This window comes from Silene latifolia, chromosome 10 (genome assembly GCF_048544455.1).
Source record: "Silene latifolia isolate original U9 population chromosome 10, ASM4854445v1, whole genome shotgun sequence".
In the NCBI taxonomy this organism is placed as follows: domain Eukaryota; kingdom Viridiplantae; phylum Streptophyta; class Magnoliopsida; order Caryophyllales; family Caryophyllaceae; genus Silene; species Silene latifolia.
The window spans coordinates 114,140,801-114,162,962 of NC_133535.1; the positions used below are offsets into that span (position 1 = coordinate 114,140,801).

The 22,162-nt window shown below is 43.2% G+C and overlaps 1 non-coding gene across 1 annotated transcript; it reads left to right on the forward strand.

The window, feature by feature from the left end:
* Positions 1-347: 347 nt before the first annotated feature.
* LOC141609667 (small nucleolar RNA R71) lies at positions 348-454 on the forward strand. The gene has a single exon (XR_012527588.1). It is a non-coding gene; the product is annotated as a small nucleolar RNA R71 (small nucleolar RNA).
* The last annotated feature ends 21,708 nt before the right edge of the window (positions 455-22,162 follow it).

The following is a 22,162-nucleotide window of genomic DNA, read 5'->3' on the forward strand; positions in this document are numbered from 1 at the left end:
ATTCCATAATGAATACTTGAAGATTTTGGAGGATCATCCTAATATGTTTAAGCTCAAGATCTAGGTTAGGAAGGTGTTCTAACCTAGTGCCCATATTTCGTCTATTATCAATGTAAGAAAACCGTTTTCTCCTAACCTTGTTATTTTTGTTATGCATGCCCTAGATCTCATGACTAAATCAAAAGTAATTTAGATCATCAATTAAATGAGTTTAATTAGAGGGTTATTGAATCTTTTCAATATCGGTGTCAATTTGATCAAACCGCCCGTTGTTGGCGGAATCAAGAATTCTTCGGGACTCGGCACAACATCCATTGTAGAATGTTATAACTAGGAACCAAGCATCCAACCCATGATGTGGGCATTGCATTTGCAACTCCTTGTACCTTTCCCAAGCCTCATAAAGGCTCTCTAGTGATTGTTGATGGAATCCCGTGATTTGGCTCCTCAAAGTTTGAGTTTTCTCCGGTGGAAAAAACTTTTGATAGAAATCAAGAGCCAAAGTTTCCCAATTGGTGATTCATATGGCGGTGCGATAAAGGCTATTGATCCATAGTTTTGCCTTGTCCTTCAAAGAGAATGGGAAAAGTATTTCCCTAATTTGGGCTTGAGTGACTGTAATACTCCGTATTTAATAATTATATAATAATAATATTTTATTGTATTTATACGAGATATGCTGAGACGGTATAATAAATAATAATACATAATACATGTATTATATACTCCCACCTACCATTCTACCCATATATATACCCCCACCATATCACCCTATCCTTGACCCATCTTTGACCCCCCTTGACCACCAATGGACTCCCGTTGATCGCCCATATAGGGCTTTGACCGAGTTGAAAAAGTGGATTTTAGGGGGTTTGGTGACTCAGGTAAGGGCTGCGATTTTAAGGGTGTTACAGGTCGGTTTGGGTCCGGTTCTGGGTAGCTCTAGGTTGAGGGAAGAGAGGGGAGTTGAGGGGTGGTCATGGGTGGTGGTTAGGACAGTTGTGGTGGCGGGAACGAGGGGGTAAAGGAGGGTACACAGGTTGGGTTTTGTTGGTTGTTGTTGGATGTTATAACGGTTGCTGCTCTTATTGTCATCGTGGCTGGTGGCGACAGGGGTCGGGAGCACCGTGGGGTGGATGACGCCGCCGGTCGTGGCCATTGGTGGCCGTGGTTGGGTCGTGGTTATTGTTGTTATTGTTGTGTATCGTGTATGGTTGTTGCGGGTGGTGTTGTGGGTGTCGAGTGTTGTTGTGGGCGGTGGCCGTGGGTTGCTGCTGCTGGTCGTGGCCACTGTGGCTAGTGGTGGTGGTCCACGGTGGCAGCGGCAGTGGTGGTGGCAATTGAGTTTGAGTCGGGTTTTGGGTAGTTGTATAAGACGGGTTTAATTAGTCGTATACGTATTTGTATAAATAGATTAGTATATTTATACGTATTTGTATACTTAGATTAGTATATTTATATGTATTCGTATTATTATGGTATTTTAAGAAATGGGTTTTGTGAGACGGTTTTACGAGACGGGCCTAACTTGTGTTTGACGGATGGCTTATACGGATTTGCCGTGAGGTAGGTTCATCCTACTCAGTTTTAATAATTTGTCTAATTGTTAAATGAGTAATATGTCATTCATTTGCATTGAATGAGTCGGTAATTGGCATGTTATACGGTATCTTGAATTTATTGTAATGTCTTGTATATCAGAGGACTTGGTGGCTTACTTGTTGTTATGGAGACGTGAGGCGGTTGGGAGACTGTCTCACGCTCGGGTCGCCTCTTGGAGCTTCCCACTCCAAGAGGGATGTGCACATTTATGGGTTGAGTTACGGAGGGACTCGTGTGGTTGAGACACGACGTCTGGAAGAGGATACGGTTGGCTTTTGAACCCGGTAAGTCTGGGCGTGTCCCGATACTTGTTTGTGATTGTTTGTATGTCTGGGCGTGTCCCGGTACCCGTGTGGTTGTCGGTATGTCTGGGCATGTCCCGGTACCGGGGTGGTGGTTGTTTGATAGTGTCTCATTCGTATCATAGTCATGTTGTATATTCACACACTCGTGTCATGTCACACTTTATATATTGAAACTGACGATTGTTGTGTCTCTGTAATTGTCACCTATTTCCGGGGTGGCCTGTGTCGATCTATATGATATTTCCGATCATATGAGGATCAGGTTAAGTACAGGTTTTGCTTGTTGACGTGATCGGAATTTGGGCCGCGCTTTGGACTTGGAGTCGAGTACTTGGATAGTTGATAGATAACATAGATAGTAGTCATGAGTTGTATTCTTTTATTTATTCATTCATGTTTTGTAATCACTAAACTTGTTATTTATTTAATATAGTTTCTTAATTGTAATTTCGATTTCACTGCCTCGGGAAACCGAGACGGTAACATTTCCTAAATACCTTGGCCGGGTAAGAAGGGGGTGTTACAATGTGGTATCAGAGCGACGATTTTGGAACCTAAAACTAATGAACCAAAAATGAATCTAGGAGAGTCCAAGTAAAATGAACCAGACATGAGTACCATAGGAGATCAGTTTTGGATGAGTAGGCTCCCTCATGACAAAGCTAGTGCCTATCGTCTCAGTTGGTCACTACGTGGGTGGCTAGGAGTATGGGAAACGTTATGTGAATCGTCATATGAATGCATATGTGTTATGGTTTTAATGTGTGTTTGCATATGACATGGAATATGATCATTAGTGAAAGTGGTATACATGCATGTGTTTTGTAACTCGTAATAGGTTTATAGTATGATAGAATCGTTCATGTAGAATGTGATACATGTGATGGATGGATAAATGGACTCATGTGAGTAGTATATCGTAGATATGATTAGTGTGTGTTGATATGAGGGACGATAGTCCCGAACCTTGGCATGTAGGTATCATTTTCATGTTTGAGCTTGCTAGTGTCGTTGTTAAAGCATGAATGGTGATGATTGTTGATAGAATAGTTATAATTTTGGGAGTAATGTACAAAAGATAGTGAGTGTGAGGCCAAACCCAATCGACTAGAGTAGTACTCGAGCGTGTTGACCAGTCACTCGACCGAGTGGACAGTTCACTCGATCGAGTAGACCTGTCACTCGACCGAGTGGGAAAATTCAAGAAACTGGAAAACTTATAGAAAGTTTCCACTCGATCGAGTAACCTGTCACTAGATCGAGTGGAGTTGCACTCGACCGAGTGCCCTAAGTACTCGGCCGAGTGGGCCTGTTGAGATGAGAAATTCGTGTAAAATTTATTTTTCTACCTTATCTTTTCATTTCTATCTCGAACTGATGTGACTCATATTTGAGCACATTTAGTCCCCGAATTAACCTCGTTCCAATGCTTTATAGCACATAATTGGGTCATTTACTATCTTTAGTTTCCCATTTTGCATATTCTTTTAGGTTTGTCCCCTTTGGTAGAAAAGGAGTGCTAACCTTGCATCTATGAGGCGGAATGGAGCTAAATTGATCTCATCTAATGACCAAGCATAAAAGAGAAGACAATACTAGAAGGCATATGTAGATAATAAAGCGAAATGGGCAATGATGAAAGGATCCTTGCATCCCCGAAATGATCCTTGCGGATTGTGAAGGAGGAAAAGAAGAGTAGCTGACTGCCCAGGGATCCAAGTGGATCGGACACGATCCGGGCGTCTCCCATCATCAACATCCGGGCGTTTTGTGCCCAAGATGAGCGTCCCGCAGTGCAAAGATCCGAGTGTCTTCCAGGCAATCCGCTCGGTTCACAAGTCAGAGAGCCCGTGCCTTACTTAAAGACGCACGGATCATGGCAAGACTAGCACGAGGATATCCTCATTTCCTTCGAGAGGAGTGTTTGGGCTAAAAATAGCATAATAAAGAAAGCCCATTTGGTAAAATAAAGATTACGAAGAAGTGATGAGGAGGAAGGGAGCCCGCGGTCAGGAAAAGGGGAAACGGGCTTGAGAAGGATCAAGAGCCCGTCATAGAAGGTGCCCGCGTTAAGGAAAGGAGAAGTTAGGGAGAAGTTAGGGAGATCGGGGAGAATTGGTAAGGGAGTCCGGGTTTGGAAAGAAGTCCTTATGGAAATAATATTCCCTTTCCATATTCAAGGTAGGACATATCTAGGGTTCTTACCCTATAAATAGCCAAGGTAGGAAATCAAGAAGACATTGAACATCAGTCACAAGACAACCGCACTTTCACATCTACATTAAAGCCACGGCTCATTATTCACAAATATACACCCATCTGAGATCTTGCAGGCCTGACACCTAGTGCCAGCGAGATTAGCATAAACGTTGCCATTGTAATCATCCTCCTATTCATATAGTGCAATACTTGGCAGGGTACCGTCCCTCCCGCGGTTGTTCCCACATTGGGTTTTCCGCGTCACCAAAATCTTACGTGTCAATTTACATTACGCACTTTATTTTCCTATTTACTTAACAACATACGAACGAACATACATCCAACCAACGAATATAGACTACATTGACCCTAATTAATCGATTTGGGTAAAAATACCTAAAAAGTTTGGCGCCCACCGTGGGGCATTGTGGTCGTCAATCGTTGATATTCTAGATATACAATGCAAAACAAGTATCTGAAGCCATGTCAGGGAGCAGGCAACCATCGCCACCACCACCGTCTACCCAAAGTCCAGTATCGACAGTGGCCACACAGGCTCCCGGACATACCTCGAGAATCATACCAACAACAAAAGCCTCTCTACCTCCCAGGACCCCTGTTGTCTCAGCTCAGACCAGATCAGACAAAGGAACATCAAGCTCAGGCGTCACTCCGCCGCCCAGTCACACGCAGATTCTGCTCGCCGGCGTGGAAAATCTTCAGAAAGCTATGGAAAACATGAGAGAAGACCAAAGGAGAGTAGATGTTGAGGTGAGAAGGAGAGACAGAGAGCTCTGGGCACAAATTGATCTCCTAAAACAGCAGTCCAACACTCCAGCAAACAGGACAGGTGAAGGAAGATCTCCCTTGGTAGATCTGACACAAGGAGCGAAGAAAGCGACGGCGGATACCAAATGAAATAATTACAAGATTGGATTTAGCTACGATACCGTCGGATGGAAGAATAACCCCACGAGGGTTAGGATACCTCACACCGAGATAGTCGGCGGCCGGCTAGTCTGCGTAGAGATACAAACAGTGGCCTCCCCGTCGCCAGATCCCCGCAGCAAGCGATCGACAACCGTAGCGGATCCGAGTAAAACCAAAGCAAGTGAACTCGGCAGCAGGGGACAATCGTTACCACAACCCCCCGGCTGCCGGAACTTATCGAATCTTCAAGAACCCGGATCGGGAGGACATATGCGATACAGACAAAGCGGACCCCGTTCGACCAATATAACTAATCGCAGATTTGAGCTAAAGGAGATGCTTTGAGCGGGGTTCCAGGGCTACCACCCCCACTCGAGAAAGCGCTCTGACGATTCGCCGACTCACCATTCGTGGACACCATATCCATCATTTGCCATGCCAAAGGGATTCACGAATCCAAATATGCCTCTCTTCGACGGCACACAAGAGACCCCTTTGATCATGTCATCCAATACAAGCGAGAAAATGATGACGGTAATAAATATAGGGCAAGTCAAGGAGGCTTGCATGTGCAAAGGGTTCGGTCCACCCTAACATGACCAAAGACTTCGATGGTTTGTGAGCACCGCCAACAGTCGATATCTACATTTGTCAATTGGTGAACGCATTTACTCAACGTTCGCAAGCGGCCAGAAAGCCACGAAGCACGCAGAGACTTGTACATAATCGTCCGTCCGGGGCGGGAAAGAGCATTGGAGAATACAATACTAGGTTCAACAATGAGAAGGTAGCGATTCGAGAGTGTGATGTTTCAACGAGAGAAGCCTTCGAAGAGGCCTCCACCACGACTCGACCTATACAAGCGATTAACCATGCATCCATGCCATAGTTTCGAAGCGAAGACAGAGAAGCGCACCGCCGTAATCGGGTTGGAAGAGGATATCCTAGCCGAGCCACTTACGAGCGCACCAAGTATTTCTAGTACTTGGTACCGTGGAGAAATCGGGAAGAAAGCAAACCACCAAAGAAGAAGGACGAGAGGTACAGGACCATATGGGAGGGGAGTCAACGAATCGAGGAAAATCGGCTACTCCCCACTCGCGAGAATATGGGTTCACTACAGGTATCGGAGGAATCTTGAAGGCACTTAGAGAGATGGGAGATGGAGTCAGGTGGCCTAACCCACCAGTAGGAGAGCAAGCTTGGAGAAAGGATAGCAAGAAGAAGTGCGAATTTCACCGTGATATTGGGCACAACACTGAGGATTGCTATACATTGAGAAGAGAGATAAAACGCCTGTACGAACAAGGAAAGCTGAGCCACCTATTACCACGTGGGGGCAAGCAGCAGGATAAGGTAGGCTCCGCCAAGCCGGCAGACCCACCCACATGCACTAAAATTATAAACGTGATAACAGGCAGCTCAGACTTAAGCGGCCTGACATACTCAGCAGCCAAGAGACACGCTACAGGGACCAAAGGAGATAGGCCAGCCAATTCGTGCAGGATCTCTCACAGTGACCTGCCAGCGGTCAGCTTTGATGAAGGAGATGCATACGATGAGCGAGAGCATCATGACGCACTTATTATCACCTTATCAATGACCAATTGCACAGTCAGAAAGGTCTTGGTAGATACAGAAAACTCGGTCAACTTAATCATGCTGAAAACCATAGAGAACATGGGATTCAGCGAGAAGGATTTGCAGAAGAAGACTATTCCGCTAGTAGGCTTCAGTGGAGAAACAGCCAGCTCACTAGGTGAGATAGTCATCCCAACCTATGTGGGAGGAGTCAACAAGCAAGTCAGGTACCTGGTTATAGATGGCCCCTCTACTTACAACGTCATCTTAGGAAGACCATGGTTGCACCAAATGAAGGCAGTACCCTCAACATACCACCAGTGCATAAAGTTCCCCACCTCATGGGGAGTAGAAACAATAAGAGGAGATCAGGAGGAAGCTAGAAGCTGCTATAAAAGGGCACTCAAGTGCACTGCCAGCCCTCCCGCATAGCAATTACAGAAGCAGCCTGACACGTCTGTCGCGTACCTGTCAAAAATAACCAACTGGTTCTAACTAATATAGCTAGGGAAGTCGGGTCGAATCCACAGAGAGGTAGGAATTTGTCGGCTGAAATTAAGTTCGTCTAAGTAACCAATTTGGGGGGTTATAAAATGTGATTTCTAAACTAAGAGAGTAAGGAAAAAGAAATGAAAAGAAGGAGTTTAACAGATAAAAGAGAATAGCTAAGACAAACGGTTCACCATAATTATCCGGTCGAGTAATCTAGGTCCCAGGTCAATGCAGCACGGTCTAAGGGGTAGCGAACGTCACCTTTCGGTCCTTAATTCACCCTAAAGTGTAAACAGTTTAACTTTCGCCCTCGCTGCAATACTCTATTGTTCGCTACTAGTCTGCCTCTTCCAACCTTTCGGTCCAGGTTAAGGTCCACTGAGGATATGGGTCTAATTGCGTCGACTCAATTAGGCAATTACAATTATATGTAGCACTTAAACAACAAAGACGGTACTGGTATTAACCTAGTGAATCGATTACTCTCCCTTCAAATCATGGATCCCCTATAGTCTTAGCATGGGGAATTAGCTACTCATAATCTTCGGATTAACAATTACAATAACCAAATAATTAAAACTAAGCATGATGAATAAACTATTAAGAGACTGATTGAACAATTATAAAGCAAGGAGAAAAAGGAATTAAAGCAGTAAATACGATTAAGAGATAAATTAAATTGATAATACCGAATCCGAGTGACAATGTAGAGAATAGAAATCCAAAGAACAGTAACGGGAGTAGCAGTCAAAAATGTACGTAGTGAAGAGATAGGAGTAACGTGATGTCCTCCTCAGTCTTATACTGAGAAATTGTCTTAAAACCTAATCTATGGACTAATTACAAAAGCCCATAAAAGATTAGGCGGAAATAAACCAAAAGCACACGAAAACCCCTCGATCGAGGAGAAAGATCACTCGATCGAGCGCCAAATCACTCGATCGAGCCAGGACAACCTCTCGATCGAGCACTGCTTGCTGAACTTCCTCGATCGACTCCTTAAACTGGTCGATCGACCAGTCTTGAGTGTATAAAGCATTCGATCGAGCAGTAAAACCACTCGATCGAGCTACATAGGCACGTCAGGACTTGAATTTCTTCCTTTACTCAGCTCTTGCGTCCTCCAAGTGTAAGATTTCTAAGCTCCGGTTCCTTATTTCCCATGAATGCGTACAATTGGGACAATTAAGGCTCGATTTAGCTCCTCCTCGGTCAATTCCTGCAATTTACAATAAACGGACCAAAGTAGAATATTCGGGGGTGTTTGTAGCCAGATGCTACATAAAAAGCACAGAAATGCGTGTAAAAATGAGGTGAAAACCTTATATAAAAGACACGCATCAAATCTCCCCAAACCAAACCTTTGCTTGTCCCCAAGCAAATATGAATGCAACTAAGGGTGAACAATAGAACGGGACCAACGCATCAGCTACAAATCATCCACTAGAACCAATTTAACGCAACAAAATGACAAAGTGGCAACTGAAGAGTGCAAACGAGTTAAATTAATGTTTCAAGCTTACTGAACCGTCGACCTTGCAAGACTCAAAGATGTCGGACTCTCACGGGTCGCTCGTCACTCAAAATCAGGTACAAGGTGAGTATATATGTGAAAGATAGGGAAGGATCAGACACTCACCTAACTCGACCCATAAGAACATGCATGCAGTTAACATGAATAAAGTCTCTACAACCGTACATATGCATTCCAACCATACTAATGACCAAGACACGTGCCGAGGACTTACATTTGAGTTAGTGAGGTAATGGGTAAGAAGGGGCTAAAATGAATTTGGATATGTGGGGTTAATAGCCAGGCTAGCAACAACGGATCCAAATAAAGACTGCATCCCAACTTCGTACTCATAACAGCAAGATGAAACGGTGCAAAATTATGCACTAATCTCACAAAACACCAAAAGTCGTCAACTCCCCATAAAATATAAATAAGGCGTGGGAGTGTGAAACATTGTGCAATTCTCATTCTTTTTCATTCTTTTTTTTTTCTTTTTGAATTTTTCTGTCTCCTTTTTTTTTCGCTTTCTTTCTTTTTTTTTTCAACAATTCCACACATTTTTTTCTTTCTTTCCCTTCAACTCTTCCACCATCTTCTGAAATCAGATGAAATAACCATATTGCAATAAAACATTCCAAGAACTACTCGTTACTAGCTCAGCTAGGGTAGGAAGTATTATAGAAAGTAGTTGATAGGACAAAAAGGCAATTTGGCTATGTGAGGCTCATGGGTAGAATGAAATAAGGGAGACTGCCTCTCCTAACACGTGTCACCATCCACAGACCGAATGCATACAGGTATTAAGAAGACTAGATTCATGCTTATGCAAATTGATGTTACATGTCTTAAAGAGAGTACTACTCACATCCTAAATGAAACCGGTCATGAATGTCACCAGTTTAATAAGCTCTAACCTCAGAATGTATTGTAGCTTGCCGACGTAAAGAATCAAGTCTATTCGTTCAGATAAGAGAGAAACAAAAACTCGTAGATTATGCACATAATCATGCCAGCTAAATGTCAAGAATATGCCAGGCTCAAGTAAAGATTCAAAGTAGCGTCAATGTTCAAACGTTCCGACTCAATTTAAGCATGAAAATTTTGAAAAATTTGAATTTTATGATTTTTATATGATTTTTTTTTTTTGGAATTAATTAAAACAACAATGCATGCGGAAATAAATAAACGTGCAAGCAAAAATGCAAGAAACATGCAGACACAGATATGGATGCATACCTCCCCAAACCAAACCGTACAATGCCCTCATTGTACCAAAAATAGGGAAAGAAATGCAAACTGAAAAGAAAAGGAGAAGTGGAGTCGGAAAACTTATAAAACGTCATATGGCGGGACCTCCCCAAACCGACCATGAACATGGGAGGTCAAAGAAAGTCAAACAGTGGCTTTGTAGACGTAAAACAGCAGCTGGAGGTCATAACTACTCGATCGAGCGCCTGGAACAGCTCGATCGAATGTTTTGCAGCATAAGTGGACTCGATCGAGTGAAAGACCATTCGATCGAGTAGACGTGGTATGGGTTTTGGTCGATCGAGGATTGTTATCACTCGATCGAGTGGAGTCTCCCTCAAAAAGCGCTCGATCGAGCACACTATCTTTCGATCAAGTACTTTTACCTGCAAACACGCACTAGAAGCAAAGAAAATGCAGATGGAGTTCAAAATATAGCGTACAAAGTTCAACGTAAGCCTAAGGAAATTGAAATAGTTCAACAAGGGTATAAAAAAAAACAGTCCGGGCTGCCTCCCGGAGAGCGCTGGTTTAAGAGGTCCCGCACGACCTTTCTGGCATCAATTTACTGGCGCGTCGAGCTCGTCGAAGCGCAAGACCTCAACGCGGTTGTCCGCTTCACTCGCCTCATGGTAATGCTTCATATATTGGCCATTCACCTTGAATTTGTGGCCCTCGGAATCTTCAAGCTCCACGGATCCAAATTTGGTAACAGCTGTCACCGTGTATGGACCACTCCACCTGGACTTCAGCTTGCCAGGAAATAGTCTCAACCGGGCATTAAACAAAGAACACCTTCTCGCCCCACATGAAACTCCCGAGGTAAGATTCTCTTGTCATGCCATCTCTTCGTCTTTTCCTTGTAAATGCGCGAGCTGTCATAGGCATTAAGCCTAAACTCCTCTAATTCATCTAGCTGCAAAAGACGATTCTGACCACACAATTTAGGATCGTAATTAAGCTAACGAATTGCCCACCAGGCCTTGCATTCCAGCTCAACAGGTAAGTGACACGATTTCCCATAAACTAACCTATAAGGTGATGCACCAATCGGTGTCTTAAAGGCAGTTCTATAAGCCCATAATGTGTCATCTAGCTTAAGACTCCAGTCTTTCCGTGATTTAGAAACTACCTTAGACAAGATCTCTTTCAGCTCACGATTAGAGACCTCTACCTGACCACTAGTTTGGGGATGATACCCCAAACCACGCCGGTGTTGGACACCAACTCTAGACAGTATGGAAGTGAGTTTCTTTTCCTTAAAATGCATCCCCCCGTCACTAATGACGACCCTAGGGACACCAAAACGGGGGAATATGATCTTTTTGAACATTTTTATCACGGTCTTACCATCACAATGGGGTGAAGCAATTGCCTCAACCCATTTTGACACATAGTCTACAGCTACTAAGATGTACCTGTTACCTTTACTGGACGGGAACGGTCCTTGGAAATCAATGCCCCAGACATCGAAAACCTCAACCTCTAGGATGCCGTTTTGTGGCATCTCATGTCTCTTCGAAATATTCCCTGATCGTTGGCATGCATCGCAGGCTGAAACAAAAGACTTAGCGTCAGCAAACAAAGAAGGCCAGTAAAAACCAGACTGAAGTACCTTAGCCACGGTGCACGATGGACCGTGGTGACCACCATATGAAGAGGAGTGACAGCCCTCCAGGACTATTTTGGTCTCCCACTGCGGAATACACCATCTGTAGAGACCGTCTGCACATTCCTTAAACAAGTAAGGATCATCCCGTAAATCGCTTAGCGTTATACGAAAACGCTTCTTTGTCGATGAGAAAGGTCGGGCGGCACTGCCACCGACAACGAAGTTAGCTATATCTGCATACCAAGGTTCTTGGTCAACAATAGACGATATAACAAAGAATTAAAGTATCGTCAGGGAAAGAATCATCAATAGGTAGAGAATCTTCCCCTTCTTGTCGCATCAATCGCGACAAGTGATCGCCTACAACGTTCTCGGCTCCTTTCTTATCCTTAATCTGCAGTCAAACTCCCGAAGAAGGAGTATCCATCTCAGTAGCCGCGGTTTAGCCTCCTTCTTAGCAAGGAGATGCCTCAAAGCTGCATGGTCAGTAAAAACAGTGACTTCTGACCCAACTAAATAAGTACGAAACTTCTCTAAGGCATAAACTACAGCTAACAGCTCCTTCTCAGTGGTAGTGTACTTCACTTGAGCCTCATCCAGAGTTCGGCTCGCATAGTAAATAGCATTCAAGGCTTTGTCTTTCCTCTGGCCAAGCACCGCTCCTAGTGCATAGTCACTCGCGTCGCACATGATCTCAAACGGCAGTCCCAGTTGGGAGGTCAGACATTATCGGCGCGGAGACTAAGGCCTCGCTTTAACCTGTTAAAAGCGAAAGACAAGCATCGATAAACACAAAAGGGGCATCCTTAAGCAACAGCTGTGTAAGTGGTTTAGCAATTTTGGAGAAATCCTTGATAAACCGGCGATAGAAGCCCGCGTGACCAAGGAAGCTCCTCACCCCCTTAACATTAACAGGAGGTGGTAATTGCTGAATCACTTCCACCTTTGCCTTGTCAACTTCTATTCCCCTATCAGAAACTAAGTGCCCTAAGACAACTCCCTCGTTGACCATAAAGTGGCACTTCTCCCGATTCAAAGACAAGATTAACCTCAATACAGTACGCAACACTTTCTCAAGGTTAGACAGACAGTTAGAAAAATCACTTCCATATACACTAAAGTCATCCATAAAAACTTCCATGATAGACTCAATATACTCTGAAAATATCCCCATCATACACCTTTGGAAGGTGGCAGGGGCATTGCACAAACCAAAAGACATTCTCGATACGCAAAAACGCCCTTAGGACGGTAAATGTAGTCTTGGCCGATCGTGCAGGTGGATAGGGATCCGAAAGAACCCGAATACCCATCTAAATAGCGAGAAAAATTTATGAGAAGCTAACCTTTCTACCATTTGATCAATAAAAGGAAGGGGAAAGTGATCTTTCTTGGTGGCGGCATTCAGCTGTCTGTAGTCTATGCACATCCGCCAACCAGTTACTACTCGGGTAGGTATTAATTCATTCTTCTCATTCTTAACTACGTTGTCCCTCCTTTCTTCTTCGGGACTACCCGTACTTGGGCTTACCCATCCGAAATTACCTACGAGAATAAATAATACCGCATCCAGCACTTCATTACCTCACCATCACAACATCCTCGCATCTTCCGGTTCACCGCCGACCCCATCTCGCAAGGTTTGTGATCCTCCTCCAACTCTATCCTGTGCATACAAATATCGGGACTAATCCCCGTGATATCATCCAGTGAATAGCCCATTGCTTTCCTGTTTTTCTTAAGTACAAACAGAGAGGTCACCGATCATCACTAAGCTTGGCACTAACAATGACCGGATATCTTTGCTCGTATCGTCTAGAAAGGCATATTTAAGATGAGATGGGAGAGGCTTACGTTCCGGTACCTTTACCTCAATGGAGCAAAGAGTGCTGATCATTTGTTCCACCTGCTCCCCGTCACGCTCATCTAAATCATCAACGAGCAAATCCAACGCAGCGTCATCGTCCTCTGGGCTATCTGCACACTCATCAAAAAGCATGAGAGCTTCCAGTGGGTCCTTCATAAAAGAACCCGACCAGAAGTCATAAATAGACTCATCAATGATATCGAACGAATAACATGTGTCCTCTATCATTGGGTGGGCTAAAGTACTGGGCAAACTAAATGTGATAGCGTCATCCCCTACTGTAAGAGTCAGACGCCCTTGTCTGACATCAATAACGGCCCCAGCTGTACAAAGGAACGGTCTTCCTAAAATAATTTGGGTCCGGGTGTCCTCAGCTATATCCAAAATAATGAAATCTACTGGGATGTTGTAGATACCCGTATCCGTCGATATTGGAATTTATAGAGAACCCGACAAACACCCGATGATGATAGGACACATGTATTCTTTAGTTGTCATTGTCATTATTTGGAGCTCGTTTTACGATGTAGCATGGGCGTCGTCGATGAAGTATTTTATTAATTTAAATGATATCTAAATTAATGTTTTTTAAGTGAGTTCATTTTATTAATTTAAATGATATTTAAATTAAAGTCTTTTTAAAGTGAATTCAATTTATTTTATTTTATTTTGAATTTATTTTCCCAAGTTTATTTTATTGAAAATAAAATAAATAATTGATTTGAAAAATCATTTTATGAGTATATTTGATTTGAAAAGTCATTTATTTTAATGGGTTAATTGATTTGAAAAATCGATTTGAAAATCGAAAAGAACTCGTTTTGAACACTTGTTTTTGAGCTCGATTTTAGCTCGGTTTTTGAGCCCGTTTTCTTTGCGAATTGGCACGAATCTCGAGTACATTAACCAACCTAGACCAATACCCATTCACCCTTGTTCGAACCCCCCATACCACGGCCCAAATTCTCGTCCCAAACCCCTCACAAGCAGCCCGCAACCAATGCAGCCCCCCCCTGTTTTGGCAGCCAATTCGCGAGCCCAAACCCGCTCCAAACACTACCAAGACCCGTACCCATTAACCCTAACCCATACCCTAGTATCCTACCCATATTATCCTAGCTTAATCACCAAGAAAACCCCAAAAACGAACCCTAGAAACCCCCCCCCCCCCCCCCCCCAAAAGCTGCTGGACAGCAGCTATGTTCAGCTAGCCCGATTTGCCTCCCCTCTCTTTTAACCTACTTTAACTCCCTATAAATACCGCCCCTTCACCATACATTCATTCCTCTAAGTTCTCCATACATCCAAGCATCACATACAAGCTTTAAACCTCAGAAACAAACCCTAAACATCCTTCAAAAACCCTAAACAAAACCGACACACAAACTGAAACTGTTTGTGTGTCCTCTTCGAAAACCCATTCGTTCCTCCATCAAAACTCCATAAAAATTCGAGTTTCTTGTTCCTAATTAACCACATAACATCCATCTACACATTAGACAAAGATTTACGAGCCAAATTGACCTTGAGAGCACACGAGATCCCTCGAAAAACAGAGTGAAATAACACTCTGTTTTCGCAGTTTCCTCTTGTCTGTCCAGTTCTGTTTGTGCTCGTTTTTCGTGCCCATTAACCCAAAACGAGCCAGGGTTGCTTTAAGATCCTTGTTCTCCTCTCTTTCTAGTTTCCAAAACATCTTTCGAATCGAATTTTCGTCGTGAAACGAGGGAGATATCACTGTTTTAAAATCGCTGTCCAGAAACTTTCCAAAACCCGTGTTTGCTTTGTTCTTCGTCGACGACGGCCTCTCGAGATAAAATCTACCATCGATTACGACCCAAGACGGTGTCAACGATACATGTAGGTTGAGGGTGCATCAAATCCCCTTCTCTTCTCTCTTTTTATTTCGTTTTTTTATGCTTTTTTTATTGTCTTTTTTTGTTTGTTTTTTCGCTTGTTTATCGATTGTTTTAAATTAACTATGAAACTAGTTAGTCCGAGTATGAGTTAAAGTACCACTATGAACACCCGCGTTGACATGAGATGGGAAAAGAAACCGCTACATCTGTCGGTCGTACACCCCCGTCTCACTTACATATCCTCGTGTTCAAGGTAGGGCATAAATAAAACAATTATCTAACTTTGTTCTTCGTTTTCGACCCCCTTTTGTTTCGGCCAAATCGACATACCCTAGGACCCGTTGTATGTTAGTTTAATCTCTGATTGTTAACCTATGACATATTTAGATAACATTAATTTAATTTAATAACCTAATTAGACACGATAGGTGGCTTCGACGTAAGTTATAAAATCAATCGACGATTCTGTAATTAATTGAATGCATCTCTCTCTTTCACCTAATTTCTCGCTAGTATAAGAGTGCGTGATTAGCACCTTCTTATTGACACTCGATGAGTTAAATTAATTAGCGAATTTGACCTAATTAGACCCTTTAGGCCGTGTAGAATGCACCCTTGCGCGACAATCAATCGACATCGTTTTTAACTCGTTTTCTAACTTGTTTCCTATCCCTTTTCGCAATCATTCGATCTAACCAATGAATCTAACTTAGGAACTAGGTTGGCCTTGTCTTGGCCGTGAGGTTGCCGTGGGTTTGGGCCGTGAGTTGGCCGTGGGTTTTGTCTTTCTTATTTCGTTTCTCTTTCCTTGTTTGTCATTCGTTCTTTGTTTATTTTGTAGCTTGTAATTTATCGTTGTTTATTGAGTTGTAATATTTCAAGTTTGTTTTCCTTTATCGAGTCAAATGATTTCTAAAAACCTTAGTCTTGTTTGGTTAGACGGTTGTTCCCCAATGCTTGTAGGAGCGTAGTAAACCGCATGTTGTTTAAAGCAACATGGCCCGGTTTATGCTAATGCATGCTTTGGTGCGTAGCCTTATGTCTAATTCGATGAGATTAAGCGCGAGCACGCATTACGAGGAGTGACCCAAGGACCGTAGGTCATGTGAGCCGTGGGCCACCCTCATGTGCACGGTTTTCAAGGCCCAATGGCCGTGTGTTTTGTGTCGTGTTTTGAGTTGTATGTAGCAATTGTAATTAGATCGAGTTGTAATTTATTTATCGTTGTGTCGGCATGAAATGCCTGGTTTGTAATAGGTAGATCCCAACGGCTCCCCCTTTCCCCATCAAGCCTTGTTTGTTTCGTTTGAATGTTGCTAGATCAATCAACCCACATGCTAAATTACAACTTTGACAAAGTTAGTTTAGTTGCATCTAAAACGACATAGAAATTGTTGTCACATGATAGGGTTAAAACAACGTTTGCATATCATACATCGTACGTAGCTATGACCTTGTTTGAAATCCGACACTTGACTTAGTAGAGGCCGTTATCGACGGGCGGGGTTGGGTGTCCTTATGGGCTTCCCAACACGTACCCTCACCCCTTACTCAAGATCTATGGTTTGTGGATCCGTCTAAATACCATTGGATTACGAGAGTCATTCAAATCGAGTGATATAGGGTACAAGTCTTTATCTTTAATCACTCGTAGTCGATTGGCTTTACGCTTTTCGATGAAAGGTGTAAAGTTGACTTGAACGGTTCCAAGTTCCCAAAAAACTTGGTGGCGACTCTAATATGTCTTAATTCGATTCGAAAGAACCTCGAGTCGATTATGCCGGGTGTGGATCCCTCGGACGCAGCCTTCCCGAGGGCCTTGTCCACATTTGGCGACTCATTGGGGAAAAGAGGACTAGTTACACTGTGTTTCTAGGGTCTTTTCCTCCGAGGTGAAACTTGAAAAGAAAGTGTTGGAAAGTAAAACATTACTCATAGTGCTACGATTCATGCATAAACCCTTAAGGACTTGACCGGGCCGTCCCAGCGTTTCTTCGTGATGCGTGGGGGGCGACGTCCCACTATGCCAGGAAGCTGCACATTGCTCGCTTCCACTTCGCCTCGCGTGGTTCTTGAGGGTGGGGACGATCTTCTAGGTACTTTACCTTAAGACACCTTGCTCTATAAGACCGCAAAAGGATGGAGGGCATAGACCTTCTTATAGAAGACTTGCCGAGACTTAGAGATGTCTAGGGGCATACATCCTTATAACATGAGAATGACAATGTGCAATGTGTTTTCCCGAGTCTTGTTTTTCGAAAATCCCCATGTCCTTTTCAAAACCGAACTTTTGAACAACTTACTTTCAAAATAGCATGGTTTTAAAAACGCGGAATGCTGCCCAAATAGGACTAGAATTTTCGGCCCAAAAATGAGCTTTTATAGCCGGCATGCTGCCCATTTCAAATCTCATTTTCGAATCAATCCTTCATTTTCGTCAAAATCAATCCAAAATGTTTCTCGAACCTCAACCAAGCATGAAATGCGTCGAGTCGTGTCCGGGTCATGGCCGTGTTAGGCCGGGTGTGTTTCGTTCTAAGAGTCTAGAACACGACCTTGTTGGGTCACCCAAGCTCACCTCTTGGGCTTTAAGTCATGTTGGTCGACCTTTTGGTCCAGGATAGTCCACAAAAAACGTCCAAGCTAGGCCCTTTAGGACGTTTTCACTCGAACCCATGGGCTGTGTTAGCCCAATCACGGGTTTAGTCATACCAAGTCCAGTTTAGAATCGAGTTATGACAGTTTGAGTCATGTCGTTTTGTCGAGTCTAAAATGAACCAATGTCTAAATCAAACCGTGAGTCGAACCCTTGTTTAATCAATCTCAAGTCGAGTCTTTGTTTGAGTCAAGTTGAGGTCGAGTCCTTAAGTGTGCAGGGGCTCTTACTTTAAATATTGACTCAGTACGGGGTTTTCTTGTAGAAAGGCCGCCAAAAACCCGACGTCAAGCAATGGAAGATGCTGTTAACAAGCTTACTGAGGCCGTGAACCTCATGATGACTCGAATGGATGCGATCGAATCTAAGCTGGGTGAAGATTCCCCTCCACCACTGACTGATCTGGAAAAACGGTTCAAGTTCATCGAAGACCGTTTGAAACTCTCCCAGGGGAAGAACATTCACTATGAGAATGCTAGAGCTTATGCCCCGGTGCAGGATAAGTTGCCCACGAACATGGTACTCACTGACATCCCAAAGTTTAAGGGCACAGAAGATCCAGTCCACCATGTTAAGGCCTATAAAGGGTACTTAGCACTGAAGGGAGTACCTGCTGACATGCTCTCTGAAATTTTCGCTCAATCTCTGGATGAACACCCGAAGGCGTGGTTCTATAATCTTGACCTTAAGAACTTCCCCACTTTCGAAGATATTACGATGGAGTTCTGTAAGCACTATGCTGACAATGTTGAGATTCAAACCAACATAAGGACTTTGGAAGTGATGACACAGAAGGAAAAAGAGGGCTTTACTGAATTCCTCGCAAGATGGCGCGCTGAAAGCGTGAAACTAGCTAAGAAGCCTGATGAAGTCGAAATGGTAGATAAGTTCGTGAAGAATTTACGACCTGTTTACCGCAATGCTCTGAAATACCAGAATTTTGGCTCTTTCAAAGAATTGATAAGAATCGGGATAAAGGTAGAAGATGATGTCAGAATGGCAGAGGCTGAAAAGCCAAAAGGGTACCAAGGGGCCTCATCATCTAAGGCCAAGGCCCCGGCAACCACCCATATTGATGAAGCCATCAATCTCTTAGAAGGGCAATCGAAGAAGTCGCAGCGCCAAACACCTAGGGCATTCACCGATATCGGATGCACTTATACATACGCTCTCCAAAGGCTCATAGCCCAAGGAAAGCTGAAGCCTATTGGTCCAACTCCGGACCCTCCCGCTGATCAACAAGGTAAATGGTATAAACCAAATGCCTACTGTGCCTTTCATCAAGGGAAAGGCCATGATACTGAAAGGTGCTATCGACTGAAGCACGAAATTCAAGACATGATTGAGAACGGAACGATCCCAATCCCAGCCATAAAACCCAATAACATCACCAATCCATTTGGCAATCACGCCAACTTTGTTTCTGTCGAAGACAATGTCGATTATTCCCATCTTATCCGCCCATGTCACTTTAAAGGGGTGTTTATCGGGAAAATATTTGTGGATTGCTCTAAATTTTTGCCAAGCCCGAAGAATGAAATTCAAGTCGGGAGTCTTGCTCTAGAATGTACTCCTCTCGTTAACGAAGTTAATAAAGGACAATTCGATTCACCAACCTTCATCATTGGCGTAGATCCTCAGAGGACTACCTCGGGATGGAGGAAGACCATCAAAGGGATCAAGGACCAGAGCCGAGCATCTAAGCTGACAGATGAACAAAAGAAAGCTCAAGACCGGATTTGAAAATTATGAGTCGGGATCTGTTTTCTTTTCTTAGTCGAGTCGAGTCTAGGACTTTCTTTTCTTGAAGTTGAGTCGTTTGTTCCACGATGACCTAGGGTGTGTCCTAGGAGTCGTTCCTTCGAGTCTGTTAAGCATGTGTCATTCCTATAAAAGTTGCAGTTTCATTTCCAAATATCTCTTGTTTTCAATCCTCAATCATTCTGAAAGCATGATAAAATGCACAACACACTCAAAGGCATCCCTGGGGTAGAAATATGTCCCGTTTCAAAATGTAAGGTACACTAGGATCCCGTGTTTGATTCCTTTACCTATTCCATGTCTGGTGGTAGAAAACCTCCATCTGAACCAATGTTTGTGACAAGCTTTTAGATGATTCTATGACAAACCCAGACTAGCTCCTTGTTTCCCCTATCGATGACGGAAGGCAAGCCTTTTCCCCAACAAAATCATCCCATCTCGAAGAGAGAAGATATCAACCCGTTCTAACAAGGAATTGTTAGTTCCTACCCAAATTAGTTGGCGAAGCCCAGTTTTCAAGGTGTATCCATTTATGACTAAGAGAATGAATAGAAGATCATTTTCAAAGAGAGAAAAAAAAAGATGAAAAAGAATGAAAAAATGAGAAAAAGAGAAAAATTGGAAAAATGAAAAAAAATGAAAAAAAAAAAAAAATGAAAAAAAAAGATGAAAGAAAAAGAAAAAGAGAAAAAATGTTGAAGTTATTGCAGAGTGCTTTTGGTTGGATGTCGAAGTTACGGAAGCCAGAAGTCAAGTCAAGTACCCATAGTTTAGGTTCAATGAGCGAAGCCCAAAAGCTTATGTAGTAACCGCGTTACCCTCTAAGTCCTTCCTGAGACAGTTACAAAGGGATTGTCGGGAATTTTGAGAATTATTCCGCTTGTGTTGTTACACCCAGCCTTTAGGGTCCAGACATGGAAATTTGAACCCACATTGTTTTCTAACCCATTTGCACTCGTGGTTCATCAAACCCGAGACACCCATTCCAACCACATCAACAGCCATAGCCCTTGGCCTTAGCACCACAAAACAAACCTTCAGAATGATGGTTAACCATTCAAACTTGTTTTTACCAAGCTCCACATCCCAAAGAAACACAACCTTTTGTACCAACCCTAGACACGGGATTTAACGGTACCTTACAGGCTAGAATGGGATACGACATGATACCTTAGGTGAAACCTTTGAGTGTGTACACACAATCAAAATGCCATGTTTATGCACCTTGATCGAACTACGTCGGATTTGATTTCGCTCCACGCGAATACGTAGGCAGTCCTTCAGAATAAGGGATTCAATCCACTCATCAACCAAGTTGTCATCTCGTCGGTTTCTTACGGGTCTTAACCAAGTCCAAATGAAGCCACCTTTGTTTGAGTCGGTCTTAGCACTCGATGTAGGCTAGGATAAGGATATAGGTTCGGATGAATAGTATCAAGCCTCAGAATGAGCTTTATCGAACGGTTTAGGCCAAGATGCCGAGTCATATAGATGTAGGTTTGTGTTGGGAACACAAAATATAAAAAACCCGCTGAAAAGAAAGAAGGCGTGGAAGAAAAATATGAAAAACCTGCTGAAAAAAAGAAGGCGTGGAAGAAAAATAGTAAAAGCCCGCTGAAAAGAAAGAAGGCGGTGGCAAGAAATGATGAATACTCGCTGAAAAGAAAGGAGGCGAGGAGAAGAGTGGCAGAATGTTCCCAACAAGAGTGATGTGTGATGTCTAAGTGCTTTCATAAGATCAGTCTGTGTTTAGTGTCTAGGCGAAGCTAACGTTGTTGCTCCGTGAGTTTAATCCACCTTGTCAATGCCAAGTGATCTTGATTCCCATGTGCCCTCGGGAGCACGCCCATGCCATACGAAATCTTCCTCCCAAGTCCGACGACCTTGTGATTCCCATTTGCCATCTTTTGGCGCCAGAACGGCCAATTTACATTTCTACTCCCAACAAGTCAATAATTGAATTAAAGCCCGTGCATACTTACGGTTTTATTTTCCTTTTTGTTTTACGGTAGCGGGCTACGCCCACGTTTGTTTACGGGTCATACAGAGTGTCTGAGTCGTATTTCCTGCTCACCCGTCAAGGTTCGATTTCAAACTGCCAAAGATTTCAGAATTCCGAAATTTCAAAAACTTTTTGCGAATTATGGGATAGATGATCCAAGCAGTGGTACATTTCAAGTCAAGGTTCAAATCTCAAAGTTCAAAATCAAATTTTGGGTCGACGACCCAACATCCAAGTGATTCATTTCAAATTCAAAATTTGGGTCGATAGCCCAATTATTCAAAATTTTCAACATGTTCAAATTTCGGGTCGATGACCCAGTCTTTCAAACTCAAATTTCGGGTCGATGACCCAACATTCCAAGTGATGTCAAATTCAAAATTCGGGTCGATGACCCAATTATTCAAAATTTTCAAATTCAATTTTCGGGTCGATGACCCAATCTTTCAAATGATCTAATTTTAGGATCGATGATCCAAATGTGCTTATGTGATGATTATTGCCGATGCGTTTTTGTGTTTCAAATGTAGCA